The sequence below is a fragment of the Lissotriton vulgaris genome, chromosome 1_2, assembly GCF_964263255.1.
Source record: "Lissotriton vulgaris chromosome 1_2, aLisVul1.2, whole genome shotgun sequence".
NCBI lineage: Eukaryota > Metazoa > Chordata > Amphibia > Caudata > Salamandridae > Lissotriton > Lissotriton vulgaris.
Window position 1 is genome coordinate 300,595,805 of NC_141686.1, and position 19,858 is coordinate 300,615,662.

Here is a 19,858-nt window from a genome sequence, read left to right on the forward strand (position 1 = left end):
TGTGTTCATCTGTGTAGAGTTAAGCCTGCGCCAGCAGTGTGAGGGTTAAAGGCAGACCATACTTAGTTCACACCTGTAGTTACCTGTATTCACCTGTGTAGAGTTAAGCCTGCGCCAGCAGTGTGAGGGTTAAAGGCAGACTATACTTAGTTCACACCTGTAGTTACCTGTATTCACCTGTGTAGAGTTAAGCCTGCGCCAGCAGTGTGAGGGTTAAAGGCAGACCATACTTAGTTCACACCTGTAGTTACCTGTATTCACCTGTACAGAGTTAAGCCTGCTCCCCGCAGTGAGAGGGTTAAAGGCAGACCATACTTAGTTCGCACCTGTAGTTACCTGTGTAGAGTTAAGCCTGCGCCAGCAGTGTGAGGGTTAAAGGCAGACTATACTTAGTTCACACCTGTAGTTACCTGTATTCACCTGTGTAGAGTTAAGCCTGCGCCAGCAGTGTGAGGGTTAAAGGCAGACCATACTTAGTTTACACCTGTAGTTACCTGTATTCACCTGTACAAAGTTAAACCTGCGCCAGCAGTGAGAGGGTTAAGGTCTGGCTTCACTCAGTATACACCTATAATTACCTGTGTTCTCCTTCATTCACCTGTGCAGCTCTCTCCCGCGCCGGCAGTGGAAGGGTTACAGAGCAGTGGAGCCGGCCGGGCCTCGTACACACCCTCCCTGGGTGCAAAGAGCGTTTCCACGTGTCACACTGTGCGTCCACCGACCCGCCGGGACTCCGGCACCACAGCCTGTCCCTGCGGTGACCAGTGCGGGGGCTTGAGGGGACCCTAGGCCGCGCCGCCCTGTGCCAGCTCCGAGGGGCGCCCGGTGGGAGGCACGCTCAGGTAAGGGGGCACTGGGGCGAGGGCAGCGGATTCTGGCACCTTAGGTGAGGACATGGGCACGTGCCTACAGGTGGACTTTAGCCTATAGAGAAGGCTGTCAGTCGGGGCCTGGAGAGCCGCTGGGGCCGGGGCATGGACGGCCCCCTGCCCCCGGAGCTCCCTCGGGGTGCGTGGCTGAGCTGCACAGCTCACTGGCTCCGCGTGTCCGCTTCAGTGCGCTTGGCTGAGTCTAGGCGCTTGATGACGCTTGCTGCTGGGGTGTTAGGTACTCGGCGCTGCCCTCTCGTGTCATTGATCTAATGTTACATGTGTGCATCGGTTGCCATGGTTCCACAGCCCTCTCTCTGCAGCGCCCCCTGCTGTAAAGGGCAGGCTGCAGGCTTTGCATACAGTGCTGAAGAGGCACTTCTTTAATTGAGAGGCAGAGTGCCTGCACTTCTCAGCAGCGATGAAGCACTCTTAACGAGGGAGCACCGACACTTCTCAGGGGCAAGCAGGGGCTCTAAAGGGTGAGTACCCGCTCCGTTAAGGCACTGTTTGTGAGGGTGATGCCTGGTACCCGTGCACACCACAGGTGGTCATGACAGCGCCGAGAAGCAGGCGCCGAGCCAGTGCGCCAAGAAGCTCGTGGTGTCTGATACATGCCACCTGTATCTCACACTAATTTACTATAATTGACACATACTTCTGAAACGTACTTATGCCGTTACATTTAAAAATCAAGAATTATCATTGCAGCCCACGAAAAGTCCGTGTCAAAGCAATCCATCGATGGGAAAAACACGCCATGTGTCGGGTTTAGCCTTTAAAATGACTCACTTGTATTGTGGCAACAAAGTTTTCAAAGGGGGTGAGGTCAGGTCAGGCCGCCTGGAAACACCCGTGTGGTGGCAGACAGCACCGCGGTCTGTGCAGCACGGCAGTGCGGGGCGGGGCTGTGACTCTGCACCGTGAGGGGTGTGTGGGTTCTGGCCTATCCCCGGCCTCCTGCTGATGAGCACTTTAAACCCCGCCCCTCTGGCACTTCCGTGCCAGGCCTGGCAGCTTCCCCAGGCTATAGACCAAGAGTAGGACTGCCCTGGCAAAGAGTCTGAGCCCGCAGCACTGCACAGAGTCTGAGCCCGCAGCACTGCACAGAGTCTGAGCCCGCAGCACTGCACAGAGTCTGAGCCCGCAGCACTGGCACAGAGTCTGAGCCCGCAGCACTGCACAGAGTCTGAGCCCACAGCACTGGCACAGAGTCTGAGCCCGCAGCACTGCACAGAGTCTGAGCCCGCAGCACTGCACAGAGTCTGAGCCCACAGCACTGGCACAGAGTCTGAGCCCACAGCACTGGCATCGAGTCTGAGCCCGCAGCACTGCACAGAGTCTGAGCCCGCAGCACTGCACAGAGTCTGAGCCCTCAGCACTGCACAGAGTCTGAGCCCAGAGCACTGCACAGAGTCTGAGCCCGCAGCACTGCACAGAGTCTGAGCCCAGAGCACTGCACAGAGTCTGAGCCCGCAGCACTGCACAGAGTCTGAGCCGCAGCACTGGCATCGAGTCTGAGCCCGCAGCACTGCACAGAGTCTGAGCCCGCAGCACTGCACAGAGTCTGAGCCCGCAGCACTGGCACAGAGTCTGAGCCCGCAGCACTGCACAGAGTCTGAGCCCGCAGCACTGAATGAATGAATATCTTTTATTGTGTGGTTACTTAAAACCATTACATTAAGATCAAGTATAAAATTACAAAAGTTTAAAAAAAACCACAAAATTCCAGTAGTCAAGCGTATGTTAAAAGTTCCCAAAGTTCGTGAGGGCAAAAGGCCACAGAGTTTCTGGTGACAAGCATTTATAAGGAGTTCCCAAAGTTCATACGGGCACACGCGGTCGGGGGCCTGAGAGGTCCACCGGGGGTTCGTACGGCAAGGTCTCTATTCCTGCGTGGCCCTTACTGCTGTCAACTCGAGCCGGGTCTGTTGAATAAATTTTCCGAATGAGGCCATCTGTTTTACTACACTCAAAGTGAATAGATGATGGATTGCTTCCTTGACTGTACGTGTCCCAGCATCCCTCAGAATGGGCCTAAGGTAGAGAGTGCGGGGTGCACGTAGGGCGGGGCAGCAAAACAGTAAGTGGGCCAGGGACTCTCGTTTATAGTTGCAGAGTCTGCAATCCCGGACTCCTGCGCCTGCATTTTCCGGGTGATATAGTTCATTGAGCGGCAGGGGGTGCAATCTGTAAGCGAGGATCTTATGCAGTGCTGGGAGGCCCACGGCCTGCGTGAGATGATTTCGAGGATTTTGCGCGATGTGTGGCAAGCATAAGGACTCATGGAAGGCTCTTTTCCTGAGGGACTCCAGGTCCAGCTCCCGGGAGCGTGCACGCACTTGTCTCTTTATCACTTGTTTGATGGTAGTGTAGTTGACAAGGTCTGGGTTCCACGACTCGATCGCCAGGTTCAATTGCGTCATAGCAGCTTCGATGGTAACTGACCAGGGGTTCCCTGGTTCCGTAAAGATGTATTTCAGGACAGCCTTTAGTGTGTTATCGCGTGCCGCTGTTGCGAGGTAGTAATATTTGCTTAGGGCTGCCATTTCTTCCAAAGTTTGTTGGTTAAGGGCGAATTCCAAGCGGATTAGAGTGTTTCTTATACATTTCGGCAGGTGATACAGTCTCTTGTATGCCCCGCAATGGATTTTTTCCAGCTCCTTATTTAATTTGCCTGGGTACGCCTGTTGTGCGTAGTTAAGGGCTGGCATTAGCTTGGCCTTAAGGACTCTTTGGATGGCCGTTGCTGATGGACTATGCATAAGAGCTTGTAGTTTGCATAGGGCAAAGGTGATGGACTTACCTTTACCCTGAACTTTCTTTAAGTGGGCACTGCACGACCCTGATTCGTGAAAGGAAGCCCCTAAGTATAAGTATTTCTGGGTACTGTCCAAGGTTAAATGGCCAAGGCTCCATTTTGCTCTTTTTTTTTTGGGGTAGTGCCCAAAAATGACTATTTTTGATTTAGTCGGGTTTGCCACCAGCCTGTTTTTGTTGTTATATATTGCGAGGGCAGTGAGTGCCTTTTGGAGTCCTGTTTTTGTGTGATCTAAAATTACGAGATCGTCCGCATACTGCATGAAATGTATTTTGGTTGCCCCGATCTTTGGTGTTACTAAGGTGGCCCCCTGCAAGGCTGTCTCCATGTCTGCTCTATATAAGTTGAACAGTAGGGGCGCCAACACGCACCCTTGTTTTAAACCGCGGTTCGTGTCTATCTTATCAGTTGCGGAGTCGTTTGAAAGTTTGATTCTTACCCAGGTGTTTTGATACAGGGATTGTATCGCTCTTAACAGGGAAGGATCAATGTTCCAGTGGACCAGCTTTCTCCAAAGGATGGTACGGTCTACCCCATCGAACGCGGCAGAATAGTCAATGAAGCAGGCAAATAAGGGGAGGGTTTTACGCAGCCGTGCTCGATTGATTAGATAAGAGAGTGCAGTGATGTTGTCCGCGGTCGAGGACCCTGATCTGAAACCGGTTTGGCAGAATGGCAGGAGATTTTCTTCACTTGCCCAGTCTGTGAGATCTTTCAGGATGGCACTTGCATAAGCTTTACCCTCTATGTCCAGCAGGGCGATCATACGGTAATTTGTTGGGTCTGATTTGGTCCCTTTTTTATAAATTGGGTGCAGGAGCGAGCCTCGCCATGAGTCAGGCACAGCCCCCGACAGCCAACAGTCAGAAAATAGGTGGGTCAGGTTTTCGGACCAGAATTCGATGTTTGATTTGAATAGGTGGCCTGGTAGACCGTTAGGGCCCGGTGCGCCGTTTGCTCGAATTTTTTTCAATATTTTGGACACTAGAGTTTTTCCAGGAGGGGATGTTATGTTAGTAGTTAAAGCCGGGTCCAATTTTTGTGGGGTCGTGTTGTGAGGCTTGATGGTAAGTCCTTCTTCCTGGTAAAGTGCTGTTACGTGGCGAACCCAGACAGATGCCTCGAGGGCGTTTTCTCTATGATTCGTGCCTCGACCAAGGTGACTGATGTAACTCCAAAACTCTTGTGATTTTCCGGGGCTCAGTAGATCGAAAATTTTCAGCCACTGGGCCTCGCAATGATTACGCTTTGCAGCCCACACTTTTATGGAGTGGCTCTTTGCAACCTCTTGCAATTAGATTTTGTTTTTAGTTGTGCGGTTTTTACTATAGGCTTTACGTTTTTTGTTTAAGTCCTTTGCACTGGTTTTAATTTCTGCATTGAATCCAAGTGTGGTCAGAGGATGCCAGCGGATTGCCCTGGGTTTGTCTCCACCTCCCCTAAGTTCTGCCGCTAGTGACAAAGTGATTCCTTCCCATGTGGCTATCATCTCCTGATTGTGTTTACGCGGGGGCCAGCCTGCCCACGTATTTACCCAGTTGTTAAAGGTTGCTGTGGCTACCTGCCCCCATTTTATTCTTCTGGGCAGTTTTGTTAATTCTTGGCCGTCCGATGCTCCCACACATATCGGCTGATATCGTGATTGCACCGATAAGTTCATGGTTATTGTTAAAGCTGCGTGGTCGCTATCATTACGTTGGTGAACCATGAAATTTATCATTTTGTCTTGCAGGTTATCGCTTAAGATGATGTAATCGATCGTCGTTTGGTTATTATACGTGTGACCGATCAAGGCTCCCGGGGTGTTATTTAAAAGCAATGTGTGGGCCGTCGCCAGTTTGTGAGAGTTTAAGAGTTCATTCAGTGCTTCGGTCCCCCCGCGGTGTTGTTTTTGCTTGGTTGAAACCCCTATGTTATGAATGTTAAAGTCACCGAGGATAATGCAGTCTAATGATGGGTGGCCTAGCAGTAAAGTTTCTAGTTGATTTGCGAGTGTGAGCGAGTTAATTGTGTTCTCCTGCGAGTTGTGGTAGATGTTGATTAATAGTATTGGTGGGATTCCGTTGGTCGAGTTGGGGAATTTCAGAATACCCGCCTGTAGGGTGTCTGGTAAATCATGTATTTCCAAGAATTCTATGTTCAAGGCATGTTTTATATAGACGCACTTTCCTCCTGATGGTCTTCCAAATATGTTGGTCTTTTTGGCCGCTTTACTATATTCTGCATATCCTCTTAGCGAGAGTGGGTGAGTCAGCCAAGTTTCCTGTGTGCAAATGATGTCTGCTTCCTCCAAGAATTTCACCGCAGCTGGGCTTAGTAGCAGCTTTTTGAGTCCTGAGACATTCCACGTTAGTATTTTTAGACTCTCGGTGAATTTCTCTTTTTTCTTTAGATTTTTTTCTCGCTCGCTAGCAGCATATTGAGATGTACGAGCTGAATTTGCGGGGCGGGCTGTGTTAGGAGCTGGAATTTAGTGCAGATGGCAGCCAGGACCAGTCATTGCGTGAGGGGCCCCTGGTTGTGCACAATCGTTTTCCTTGAGTGAGGTTTGTTGTGATCTTAATTGGGGTGCCATCGATTGGGCTGTTGTTTATGCTACCTTTGCACCCCTGGAGAACGGACTCGATTTTTTGCCGATGGATAGTAGGAGCGTTTATGGATGTAGAGTCAACCATGTCCTGTGCCTGATTGTCCGGTTTAGGGTGTGGAATCGATGCTTTTAAGATTAGGGGATACTTTTGGGTCGGCTTTACCTTTATCTTTATGCCCCAGCTTTCTAGTAGTGGCTGTTGGCTCCTCAGTGCCTCCGCCAGGTCTGGTCTGATGAAGGTTAATTCCGTTGTTTCATTTTTTTCTTCGGCGTCTGGGGGCAGAAAAGATATGGTATCGATGTCTTTGGTTTTTATGCCTTCCAGTCCCGGCAGATTTGCGCAGTGTTAAGAGATTACTTCGGTTCAAGATGTCCCATTTTCCTTGAGAGATGTATTCTGGGTATAACAGTATTTTCCGGTCCTCTTCCTTTGCTTGGCTTGGAATGGCCTTTTTAAGCCCGGGCAGGTGAGAATTTGTCTGCTGGTTTGGTCCTATTGTCACTTGAGGTGCCTCCATGGGCGTTGTGCTAGAGGAGCAGTGCTTATTCCGTTGCCTATCGACGACTTGCTCTGGTTTAAACGGGGTTGGCCCATGGGGGGCACTCTGAGAATCACTGTTGATGACGTTGATACTTTTTGGATTGTCGGGGGCTATTACTTCGCTCATTGTGAGCTTGGTTTGTGCTGGGTTCTCAGAGCTGGTTTGGCGAGGCTCTTGTAGGTGTTGCCTGACTTCAACAAGGTTGGTTACCTGCGAATCATGCGCATGTTTTTGTGTTATTGGCGCTGTCGCGGGTTGAGAAGCCAGGGGGGGAGCAAGCGAGCTTGGATCCTGAGGTGAGGTGGAGATGTGCAAATTTTCGATCAATGATCCTGTGGCTTCTGCTGTATGCATGGGGGCTGCCAGGGTAGGCTGCTTGTTGGGTCGTAACCAATTGTGAATAACGCTGTTGGCGTATGCGTTATTTTTCTTCTCCTTGTTGAGTTTTCTTAGTTTTTTCTTGTTTTTCCTTGACAAGTTTTGTGACTCTGAGCTGGACGGCTTGGGGGTTGGTTGGTGTTCCTGACTTTCAGCCTTTGTCAGGTTTAGCCTTGTGCCGCCAGCAGAGGGCAGGGCCAAGGGTGCTGGCTTTTCCGAGCTGCTTGGGCGGGGGGTGGCCGGTGTTTTATCCATGGGGTATGCCATGACGGGGCCCTGTGTAATTGAGGGCATACTCTTCAAACCGTGTTTTTTATTTGCTTCACCCATGAGGTCCTCTATTAGAGAGGTCATAATATTTGGAAGCTTTTCTAGACTATGCAGAATCGGACTACAACTGCATGACTCTTGTTTGAATTGTGTGCCGTCCTGCGCTCTGCGTATCAGGGCATTCAAGTTGTCCAGTTTTGAGTCTATCCCCGATATCAGATTTGCCACTATTTGTAGAATGTTGATCTGCACATCAAGCTTGTCCGCGTGCATTATCGCTGCGCCGGTCATTGAGACGAGGGCTTCACTGATTGATAGTAAATGATTAGTATTTGCAGGGCCGCTATCCGAGGGCGGGGATGGGCCCGTTTTATCATTTTCTTGGAGGCCCGATGTAGGTGAGTTCAATAAGTGTTTTGGGGTCCTGTTGAATAATTGTCGGGTTGCACCTTCCTCCATGGCCGGCGAGTCATAGAAGAATTCTGTGTGCGTTAGTGTGGTGGTGGGGGTTGTGCCTCCTCTCTTGTCGGCATGGGAGCTGTCTGAGGTGACATATGTACTCGCTGTAGCTGCGGAGGGGCTGCTCCGCTGGCAGTCCGCTGAGGTGGGGAGAATCTGGGCTGTGGTGTTTGGTTGGGTGAGCCCAAGTGCCTCCGTGTCCAGTGTCAAAGGTTTGGATCGCGTGCCACTCTGGAGGGTAAGTATTGCTGGTGAGAGGGGTATCCTGTTTGCCCGAGGGCTTGCAAGTGTTAAGTTCAACTCTTCTTCCCCTGTTACTTTGATAGCGAGCAGGCTGTCCGAAGAACTGGAACAAGTGGGGGTAGAGGATGTTTTTGGGTTCAGGAAGCTTCTTATGTCTCTGTTCCCGGTGTTCCCGGCGGGACAGTTTGAGCGGTCTTTGATGCTGAGCCTGGGCTTGAGCATGTTTGAGTTTGGGGTGCTAGGAGGCTTCCCCCTGATGTCAGATGGGGGGTGGGGTGGGAGGGAAGGAGCAGGTAGTTCCACAGTGAAGTCGATGTCTTGTCCCGGGAAGGTTGGAGTAGCCCCAGTCGCTCCCGCTCCCCCTGCTTGTTCCTCGTCCCAGGGCCCTGGGCCTTGGTAAGGTCCCCCTAGCTCTAGTACTGGGGGGTAAAATAGCTTTGCCTTCCTTCTCTTGGCGGAGCTATGTGGCCGGGGCTTCTCCTGGGGTTGGACTAGGGTCGAATTTCTGGTCCTCATTTTGGGTAGGCTAGGTGGTTGGCTAGGTGGCTTAGGTGGTTTGCCGGCTCCTGGGTTCCTGCTACTCGATTGGAGGAAACCAAAGCCCCCGGGCGAGGGTCGCTCAGAAGGGTGCAGGCGGTGGAGGGGCTGCGTTGCTCTCCTTGGCGTCGCTTCTTTACTCTTTACTTCTTGCCACGCGCTTTTCGGTAGGGTCTGCCGGCTGCCGGCTGCAGGAGGGATCCTCGCGCCTCACTCGCGCCTCACTCCTAGCGCTAGTTTTCGCCTCGCCTTGGCTGCTTGGCTGCTTTGGATTGACGAGTTGGTAGGTTGGAAGGCTGATAGGCAGCTCGCTTGCTGCTTACTGCTTGCTGCTGCTGCTGCTGCACTTGTGCTTGTGCACATTTGATTAGTTGATCACTGTTTGCTGCCACTGTTTAGTACCACTGCCACTACCACTATAGCTGCTGCTCTTCAGCCAGCTATCCTTTGCTTGACGCCGGGGGAGGGGCAGGTAGTGTGTGGGGTGCAGATGCAGGTGCAGCGCGGTGAAGGTGCAGGTCTCCGCTTACCGCTTACTGCATCTCTGCATTCCGCCTCCGCCTCGCTCTTCACGTTGCTCACGTCCCCCTCACGTCCCCTTCGCCTCCGTTGTAGACTATGAGGCTGTGACTTGGGCTGTTAGGGTGTAGCGGGCACTGCGACGATGGCTGGAGTGGCGGCGGGTCCTTAGTACGGAGTCCGGCTCCCGACTCCCGACTCCCGGCCCCCGGCCCCCGGGTTGCGGCCCTTCAATCAACCCTTCAAGTTGGCCTTTGAGATCCCGGTTCTGGTCTCGGGTCTCGGTGGCGGCGGTGGCGGCAACGTTTTCCTGCTTGCTGCTTGCTGTTCACCGCACGCCACGGCGCTCTCCGCTCACCACCACTCCTGCTGCTGCTGGTCTGTAGCTGGTCTGTAGCTACTCTCTAGCGCCCTCTGTACTTCCTGTCCGCTGGTCACAGAGATGCTTACTCTGGCACAGAGTCTGAGCCCACAGCACTGCACAGAGTCTGAGCCCGCAGCACTGGCACAGAGTCTGAGCCCACAGCACTGGCACAGAGTCTGAGCCCACAGCACTGGCACAGAGTCTGAGCCACAGCACTGGCACAGAGTCTGAGCCACAGCACTGGCACAGAGTCTGAGTCCGCAGCACTGGCACCGAGTCTGAGCCCACAGCACTGGCACCGAGTCTGAGCCCGTAGCACTGGCACTGAGTCTGAGCCCACAGCACTGGCACTGAGTCTGAGCCCACAGCACTGGCACTGAGTCTGAGCCCACAGCACTGGCACAGAGTCTGAGCCCACAGCACTGGCACAGAGTCTGAGCCCGCAGCACTGGCACAGAGTCTGAGCCCACAGCACCGGCACAGAGTCTGAGCCCACAGCACTGCACAGAGTCTGAGCCCGCAGCACTGGCACAGAGTCTGAGCCCGCAGCACTGGCACAGAGTCTGAGCCCGCAGCACTGGCAGAGTCTGATCCCACAGCACTGGAACAGAGTCTGAGCCCGCAGCACTGCACAGAGTCTGAGCCCAGAGCACTGGCACAGAGTCTGGCCCAGAGCACTGGCACTGAGGCTGAGCCCAGAGCACTGGCACTGAGTCTGAGCCCACAGCACTGGCACTGAGTCTGAGCCCACAGCACTGGCACAGAGTCTGAGCCCACAGCACTGGCACAGAGTCTGAGCCCACAGCACTGGCACAGAGTCTGAGCCCGCAGCACTGGCACAGAGCCTGAGCCCGCAGCACTGGCACCGAGTCTGAGCCCACAGCACTGGCACAGAGTCTGAGCCCACAGCACTGGCAGAGTCTGAGCCCAGAGCACTGCACAGAGTCTGAGCCCAGAGCACTGGCACAGAGTCTGAGCCAACAGTACTGGCACTGAGTCTGAGCCCACAGTACTGGCACTGAGTCTGAGCCCACAGCACTGGCACTGAGTCTGAGCCCACAGCACTGGCACAGAGTCTGAGCCCGCAGCACTGGCACAGAGTCTGAGCCCGCAGCACTGGCACAGAGCCTGAGCCCACAGCACTGGCGCAAAGTGTGAGCCCGCAGCACTGGCACAGAATCTGAGCCCGCAGCACTGCACAGAGTCTGAGCCCGCAGCACTGCACAGAGTCTGAGCCCACAGCACTGGCACAGAGTCTGAGCCCAGAGCACTGGCGCAAAGTGTGAGCCCGCAGCACTGGCGCAAAGTGTGAGCCCGCAGCACTGACACAGAGTCTGAGCCCGCAGCACTGGCACAGAGTCAGAGCCCACAGCACTGGCAGAGAGTCAGAGCCCACAGCACTGGCACAGAGTCTGAGCCCGCAGCACTGGCACAGAGTCTGAGCCCGCAGCACTGGCACAGAGTCTGAGCCCACAGCACTGGCACAGAGTCTGAGCCCACAGCACTGGCACAGAGTCTGAGCCCGCAGCACTGGCACAGAGTCTGAGCCCGCAGCACTGGCACAGAGTCTGAGCCCGCAGCACTGGCACAGAGTCTGAGCCCGCAGCACTGGCACAGAGTCTGAGCCCACAGCAGTGGCACAGAGTCAGAGCCCACAGCACTGGCACAGAGTCAGAGCCCACAGCACTGGCAGAGAGTCTGAGCCCACAGCACTGGCAGAGAGTATGAGCCCACAGCACTGGCACCGAGTCTGAGCCCACAGCACTGGCACAGAGTCTGAGCCCGCAGCACTGGCACAGAGTCTGAGCCCGCAGCACTGGCACAGGGTCTGAGCCCGCAGCACTGGCACAGAGTCTGAGCCCGCAGCACTGGCACAGAGTCTGAGCCCACAGCACTGGCACAGAGTCTGAGCCTGCAGCACTGGCACAAAGTGTGAGCCCGCAGCACTGCACAGAGTCTGACCCCGCAGTACTGTACAGAGTCTGAGCCCGCAGCACTGTACAGAGTCTGAGCCCGCAGCACTGGCACAGAGTCTGAGCCCGCAGCACTGGCACAGAGTCTGAGCCCACAGCACTGGCACAGAGTCTGAGCCCGCAGCACTGGCACAGAGTCTGAGCCCGCAGCACTGGCACAGAGTCTGAGCCCGCAGCACTGGCACAGAGTCTGAGCCCACAGCAGTGGCACAGAGTCAGAGCCCACAGCACTGGCACAGAGTCAGAGCCCACAGCACTGGCAGAGAGTCTGAGCCCACAGCACTGGCAGAGAGTATGAGCCCACAGCACTGGCACCGAGTCTGAGCCCACAGCACTGGCACAGAGTCTGAGCCCGCAGCACTGGCACAGAGTCTGAGCCCGCAGCACTGGCACAGGGTCTGAGCCCGCAGCACTGGCACAGGGTCTGAGCCCGCAGCACTGGCACAGGGTCTGAGCCCGCAGCACTGGCACAGAGTCTGAGCCCGCAGCACTGGCACAGAGTCTGAGCCCGCAGCACTGGCACAAAGTGTGAGCCCGCAGCACTGCACAGAGTCTGAGCCCGCAGCACTGTACAGAGTCTGAGCCCGCAGCACTGTACAGAGTCTGAGCCCGCAGCACTGGCACAGAGTCTGAGCCCGCAGCACTGGCACAGAGTCTGAGCCTGCAGCACTGGCACAGAGTCTGATCCCGCAGGACTGGCACAGAGTCTGAGCCCAGAGCACTGCACAGAGTCTGAGCCCGCAGCACTGCACAGAGTCTGAGCCTGCAGCACTGCACAGAGTCTGAGCCTGCAGCACTTGCACAGAGTCTGAGCCCGCAGCACTGGCACAGAGTCTGAGCCCGCAGCACTGGCACAGGGTCTGAGCCCGCAGCACTGGCACAGAGTCTGAGCCTGCAGCACTGCACAGAGTCTGAGCCCGCAGCACTGCACAGAGTCTGAGCCCGCAGCACTGGCACAGAGTCTGAGCCCACAGCACTGGCACAGAGTCTGAGCCACAGCACTGGCACAGAGTCTGAGCCACAGCACTGGCACAGAGTCTGAGCCCGCAGCACTGCACAGAGTCTGAGTCCGCAGCACTGGCACCGAGTCTGAGCCCACAGCACTGGCACCGAGTCTGAGCCCGTAGCACTGGCACTGAGTCTGAGCCCACAGCACTGGCACTGAGTCTGAGCCCACAGCACTGGCACTGAGTCTGAGCCCACAGCACTGGCACAGAGTCTGAGCCCACAGCACTGGCACAGAGTCTGAGCCCGCAGCACTGGCACAGAGTCTGAGCCCACAGCACCGGCACAGAGTCTGAGCCCACAGCACTGCACAGAGTCTGAGCCCGCAGCACTGGCACAGAGTCTGAGCCCACAGCACTGGCACAGAGTCTGAGCCCGCAGCACTGGCAGAGTCTGATCCCACAGCACTGGAACAGAGTCTGAGCCCGCAGCACTGCACAGAGTCTGAGCCCAGAGCACTGGCACAGAGTCTGGCCCAGAGCACTGGCACTGAGGCTGAGCCCAGAGCACTGGCACTGAGTCTGAGCCCAGAGCACTGGCACTGAGTCTGAGCCCACAGCACTGGCACAGAGTCTGAGCCCACAGCACTGGCACAGAGTCTGAGCCCACAGCACTGGCACAGAGTCTGAGCCCGCAGCACTGGCACAGAGCCTGAGCCCGCAGCACTGGCACCGAGTCTGAGCCCACAGCACTGGCACAGAGTCTGAGCCCACAGCACTGGCAGAGTCTGAGCCCAGAGCACTGCACAGAGTCTGAGCCCAGAGCACTGGCACAGAGTCTGAGCCAACAGTACTGGCACTGAGTCTGAGCCCACAGTACTGGCACTGAGTCTGAGCCCACAGCACTGGCACTGAGTCTGAGCCCACAGCACTGGCACAGAGTCTGAGCCCGCAGCACTGGCACAGAGTCTGAGCCCGCAGCACTGGCACAGAGCCTGAGCCCACAGCACTGGCGCAAAGTGTGAGCCCGCAGCACTGGCACAGAATCTGAGCCCGCAGCACTGCACAGAGTCTGAGCCCGCAGCACTGCACAGAGTCTGAGCCCACAGCACTGGCACAGAGTCTGAGCCCAGAGCACTGGCGCAAAGTGTGAGCCCGCAGCACTGGCACAGAATCTGAGCCCGCAGCACTGCACAGAGTCTGAGCCCGCAGCACTGCACAGAGTCTGAGCCCACAGCACTGGCACAGAGTCTGAGCCCAGAGCACTGGCGCAAAGTGTGAGCCCGCAGCACTGACACAGAGTCTGAGCCCACAGCACTGGCACGGAGTCTGAGCCCGCAGCACTGTACAGAGTCTGAGCCCGCAGCACTGGTACAGAGTCTGAGCCCGCAGCACTGGCACAGAGTCTGAGCCCGCAGCACTGGCACAGAGTCAGAGCCCACAGCACTGGCAGAGAGTCAGAGCCCACAGCACTGGCACAGAGTCTGAGCCCGCAGCACTGGCACAGAGTCTGAGCCCGCAGCACTGGCACAGAGTCTGAGCCCACAGCACTGGCACAGAGTCTGAGCCCACAGCACTGGCACAGAGTCTGAGCCCGCAGCACTGGCACAGAGTCTGAGCCCGCAGCACTGGCACAGAGTCTGAGCCCGCAGCACTGGCACAGAGTCTGAGCCCACAGCAGTGGCACAGAGTCAGAGCCCACAGCACTGGCACAGAGTCAGAGCCCACAGCACTGGCAGAGAGTCTGAGCCCACAGCACTGGCAGAGAGTATGAGCCCACAGCACTGGCACCGAGTCTGAGCCCACAGCACTGGCACAGAGTCTGAGCCCGCAGCACTGGCACAGAGTCTGAGCCCACAGCACTGGCACAGGGTCTGAGCCCGCAGCACTGGCACAGAGTCTGAGCCCGCAGCACTGGCACAGAGTCTGAGCCCACAGCACTGGCACAGAGTCTGAGCCTGCAGCACTGGCACAAAGTGTGAGCCCGCAGCACTGCACAGAGTCTGACCCCGCAGCACTGTACAGAGTCTGAGCCCGCAGCACTGTACAGAGTCTGAGCCCGCAGCACTGGCACAGAGTCTGAGCCCGCAGCACTGGCACAGAGTCTGAGCCTGCAGCACTGGCACAGAGTCTGATCCCGCAGGACTGGCACAGAGTCTGAGCCCAGAGCACTGCACAGAGTCTGAGCCCGCAGCACTGCACAGAGTCTGAGCCTGCAGCACTGCACAGAGTCTGAGCCCGCAGCACTGCACAGAGTCTGAGCCCGCAGCACTGCACAGAGTCTGAGCCCGCAGCACTGCACAGAGTCTGAGCTCGCAGCACTGCACAGAGTCTGAGCCAGCAGCACTGGCACAGAGCCTGAGTCCACAGCACTGGCACAGAGTCTGAGCCGCAGCACTGGCACAGAGTCTGAGCCCAGAGCACTGCACAGAGTCTGAGCCCAGAGCACTGCACAGAGTCTGAGCCCACAGTACTGGCACAGAGTCTGAGCCCAGAGCACTGCACAGAGTCTGAGCCAGCAGCACTGGCAGAAGAGTCTGAGCCCAGAGCACTGGCACAGAGTCTGAGCCCACAGCACTGCACAATGTCTGATCCCACAGCACTGGAACTGTACAGAGTCTGAGCCCGCAGCACTGTACAGAGTCTGAGCCCGCAGCACTGGCACTGAGTCTGAGCCCACAGCACTGGCACAGAGTCTGAGCCCACAGCACTGGCACAGAGTCTGAGCCCGCAGCACTGGCACAGAGTCTGAGCCCGCAGCACTGGCACAGAGTCTGAGCCCGCAGCAGTGGCACAGAGTCTGAGCCCACAGCAGTGGCACAGAGTCAGAGCCCACAGCACTGGCACAGAGTCAGAGCCCACAGCACTGGCAGAGAGTCTGAGCCCACAGCACTGGCAGAGAGTATGAGCCCACAGCACTGGCACCGAGTCTGAGCCCACAGCACTGGCACAGAGTCTGAGCCCGCAGCACTGGCACAGAGTCTGAGCCCGCAGCACTGGCACAGGGTCTGAGCCCGCAGCACTGGCACAGAGTCTGAGCCCGCAGCACTGGCACAGAGTCTGAGCCCACAGCACTGGCACAGAGTCTGAGCCTGCAGCACTGGCACAAAGTGTGAGCCCGCAGCACTGCACAGAGTCTGAGCCCGCAGCACTGTACAGAGTCTGAGCCCGCAGCACTGTACAGAGTCTGAGCCCGCAGCACTGGCACAGAGTCTGAGCCCGCAGCACTGGCACAGAGTCTGAGCCTGCAGCACTGGCACAGAGTCTGATCCCGCAGGACTGGCACAGAGTCTGAGCCCAGAGCACTGCACAGAGTCTGAGCCCGCAGCACTGCACAGAGTCTGAGCCTGCAGCACTGCACAGAGTCTGAGCCCGCAGCACTGCACAGAGTCTGAGCCCGCAGCACTGCACAGAGTCTGAGCCCGCAGCACTGCACAGAGTCTGAGCTCGTAGCACTGCACAGAGTCTGAGCCAGCAGCACTGGCACAGAGCCTGAGTCCACAGCACTGGCACAGAGTCTGAGCCGCAGCACTGGCACAGAGTCTGAGCCCAGAGCACTGCACAGAGTCTGAGCCCAGAGCACTGCACAGAGTCTGAGCCCACAGTACTGGCACAGAGTCTGAGCCCAGAGCACTGCACAGAGTCTGAGCCAGCAGCACTGGCAGAAGAGTCTGAGCCCAGAGCACTGGCACAGAGTCTGAGCCCACAGCACTGCACAATGTCTGAGCCCACAGCACTGGAACTGTACAGAGTCTGAGCCCGCAGCACTGTACAGAGTCTGAGCCCGCAGCACTGGCACTGAGTCTGAGCCCACAGCACTGGCACAGAGTCTGAGCCCACAGCACTGGCTCAAAGTGTGAGCCCGCAGCACTGCACAGAGTCTGAGCCCACAGCACTGGCACAGAGTCTGAGCGCACAGCACTGGCAGAGTCTGAGCCCGCAGCACTGGCACTGTACAGAGTCTGAGCCCGCAGCACTAGCACAGAGTCTGAGCCCACAGCACTGGCACAGAGTCTGAGCCCACAGCACTGGCACAGAGTCTGAGCCCACAGCACTGGCACAGAGTCTGAGCCCACAGCACTGGCTCAAAGTGTGAGCCCGCAGCACTGCACAGAGAATGAGCCCACAGCACTGGCACAGAGTCTGAGCCCGCAGCACTGGCACAGAGTCTGAGCCCGCAGCACTGGCACAGAGTCTGAGCCCACCGCACTGGCACAGAGTCTGAGCCCACAGCACTGGCACAGAGTCTGAGCCCACAGCACTGGCACAGAGTCTGAGCCCACAGCACTGGCTCAAAGTGTGAGCCCACGGCACTGGCACAGAGTCTGAGCCAGCAGCACTGCACAGAGTCTGAGCCCACAGCACTGGCACAGAGTCTGAGCCCGCAGCACTGCACAGAGTCTGAGCCCACAGCACTGGCACAGAGTCTGAGCCCGCAGCACTGGCACGGAGTCTGAGCCCACAGCACTGGCACGGAGTCTGAGCCCACAGCACTGGCACAGAGTCTGAGCCCACAGCACTGGCACAGAGTCTGAGCCCGCAGCACTGGCACAGAGTCTGAGCCCACAGCACTGGCACAGAGTCTGAGCCCACAGCACTGCACAGAGTCTGAGCCCACAGCACTGGCACGGAGTCTGAGCCCACAGCACTGCACAGAGTCTGAGCCCACAGCACTGGCACAGAGTCTGAGCCCACAGCACTGGCACAGAGTCTGAGCCCACAGCACTGGCACAGAGTCTGAGCCCACAGCACTGGCACAGAGTCTGAGCCCGCAGCACTGCACAGAGTCTGAGCCCACAGCACTGGCACAGAGTCTGAGCCCGCAGCACTGGCACATAGTCTGAGCCCGCAGCACTGGCACAGAGTCTGAGCCCACAGCACTGGCACAGAGTCTGAGCCCGCAGCACTGGCACAGAGTCTGATCCCGCAGCACTGGCACAGAGTCTGAGCCCACAGCACTGCACAGAGTCTGAGCCCACAGCACTGGCAGAGAGTCTGAGCCCGCAGCACTGGCACAGAGTCTGAGCCTGCAGCACTGGCATAGAGTCTGAGCTCACAGCACTGGCACAGAGTCTGAGCCCACAGCACTGGCACAGAGTCTGAGCCCACAGCACTGGCACAGAGTCTGAGCCCACAGCACTGGCACAGAGTCTGAGCCCACAGCACTGGCACAGAGTCTGAGCCCGCAGCACTGACACAGAGTCTGAGCCCACAGCACTGTACAGAATCTGAGCCCGCAGCACTGCACAGAGCCCGAGCCCACCGCACTGGCACTGGTACAGAGTCTGAGCCCGCAGCACTGCACAGAGTCTGATCCCGCAGCACTGGCACCGAGTCTGAGCCCAGACAACTGGTACAGAGTCTGAGCCCGCAGCACTGCACAGAGTCTGAGCCCGAAGCACTGGCACAGAGTCTGAGCCCGCAGCACTGGCACGGAGTCTGAGCCCACAGCACTGGCACGGAGTCTGAGCCCGCAGCACTGCACAGAGTCTGAGCCCGCAGCACTGGCACAGAGTCTGAGCCCGCAGCACTGGCACAGAGTCTGAGCCCGCAGCACTGGCACAGAGTCTGATCCAACAGCACTGGCACAGAGTCTGAGCCCGCAGCACTGGCACAGAGTCTGAGCCCACAGCACTGGCACAGAGTCTGAGCCAGCAGCACTGCACAGAGTCTGAGCCACCAGCACTGTACAGAATCTGAGCCAGCAGCACTGCACAGAGCCTAAGCCCACCGCACTGGCACTGCACATAGTCTGAGCCCGCAGCACTGGCACAGTGTCTGAGCCCACAGCACTGCACAGAGTTTGAGCCCGCAGCACTGTACAGAGTCTGAGCCTGCAGCACTGCACAGAGCCTGAGCCCACCGCACTGGCACAGAGTCTGAGCCCGCAGCACTGGCACAGAGTCTGAGCCCACAGCACTGGCACCGAGTCTGAGCCCAGAGCACTGGTACAGAGTCTGAGCCCGCAGCACTGCACAGAGTCTGAGCCCGCAGCACTGGCACAGAGTCTGAGCCCGCAGCACTGACACAGAGTCTGAGCCCACAGCACTGTACAGAATCTGAGCCCGCAGCACTGCACAGAGCCTGAGCCCACCGCACTGGCACTGGTACAGAGTCTGAGCCCGCAGCACTGCACAGAGTCTGATCCCGCAGCACTGGCACCGAGTCTGAGCCCAGAGCACTGGTACATAGTCTGAGCCCGCAGCACTGGCACAGAGTCTGAGCCCACAGCACTGGCACAGAGTCTGAGCCCTCAGCACTGGCCCAGTGTCTGAGGCCACAGCACTGGCACAGAGTCCGAGCCCAGAGCACTGGCACAGAGTCCGAGCCCACAGCACTGGCACAGAGTCTGAGCCTTCAGCACTGGCCCAGAGTCTGAGCCCACAGCACTGGCACAGAGTCTGAGCCCACAGCACTGGCACAGAGTCTGATCCAACAGCACTGGCACAGAGTCTGAGCCCGCAGCACTGGCACAGAGTCTGAGCCCTCAGCACTGGCCCAGAGTCTGAGCCCACAGCACTGGCACAGAGTCTGAGCCCTCAGCACTTGCCCAGAGTCTGAGCCCACAGCACTGGCACAGAGTCTGAGCCCGCAGCACTGGCACAGAGTCTGAGCCTGCAGCACTGGCACAGAGTCTGAGCCCGCAGCACTGCACAGAGTCTGAGCCCGCAGCACTGTACAGAGTCTGAGCCCGCAGCACTGGCAACAGAGTCTGAGCCCAAAGCACTGCACAGAGTCTGAGCCCGCAGCACTGGCACAGAGTCTGAGCCCAGAGCACTGCACAGAGTCTGAGCCAGCAGCACTTGCACAGAGTCTGAACCCAAAGCACTGGCACAGAGTCTGAGCCCACAGCAGTGGCGCAGAGTCTGAGCCCACAGCAGTGGCGCAGAGTCTGAGCCCACAGCACTGGCACAGAGTCTGAGCCCACAGCACTGGCACAGAGTCTGAGCCCACAGCAGTGGCGCAGAGTCTGAGCCCTCAGCACTGGCCCAGAGTCTTAGCCCACAGCACTGGCACAGAGTCTGAGCCCGCAGCACTGCACAGAGTCTGAGCCCACAGCACTGGCACAGAGTCTGAGCCCGCAGCACTGCACAGAGTCTGAGCCCAAAGCACTGCACAGAGTCTGAGCCTCCAGCACTTGCACAGAGTCCGAGCCCACATCACTGGCACAGAGTCTGAGCCCGCAGCACTGGCACAGAGTCTGAGCCCACCGCACTGGCACAGAGTCTGAGCCCGCAGCACTGGCACAGAGTCTGAGCCCGCAGCACTGGCACAGAGTCTGAGCCCGCAGCACTGGCACAGAGTCTGAGCCCGCAGTACTGTACAGAGTCTGAGCCCACAGCACTGGC

General features: G+C 57.4%; 1 protein-coding gene across 4 annotated transcripts in view; it reads left to right on the top strand.

The window, feature by feature from the left end:
- The first annotated feature begins 676 nt into the window (after positions 1-676).
- Positions 677-19,858, top strand: part of LOC147736552 (glycerol kinase-like) — a 95,622-nt gene continuing 76,440 nt past the window's right edge. For 3 of the 4 annotated variants that reach the window (XM_086953298.1, XM_086953297.1, XM_086953296.1), the window contains exon 1: positions 677-842. The gene's annotated coding sequence lies outside the window, so the exon portion shown is untranslated. The remainder of the gene's footprint in view (positions 843-19,858) is intronic. The other variant, XM_086953300.1, reaches the window with a different exon arrangement.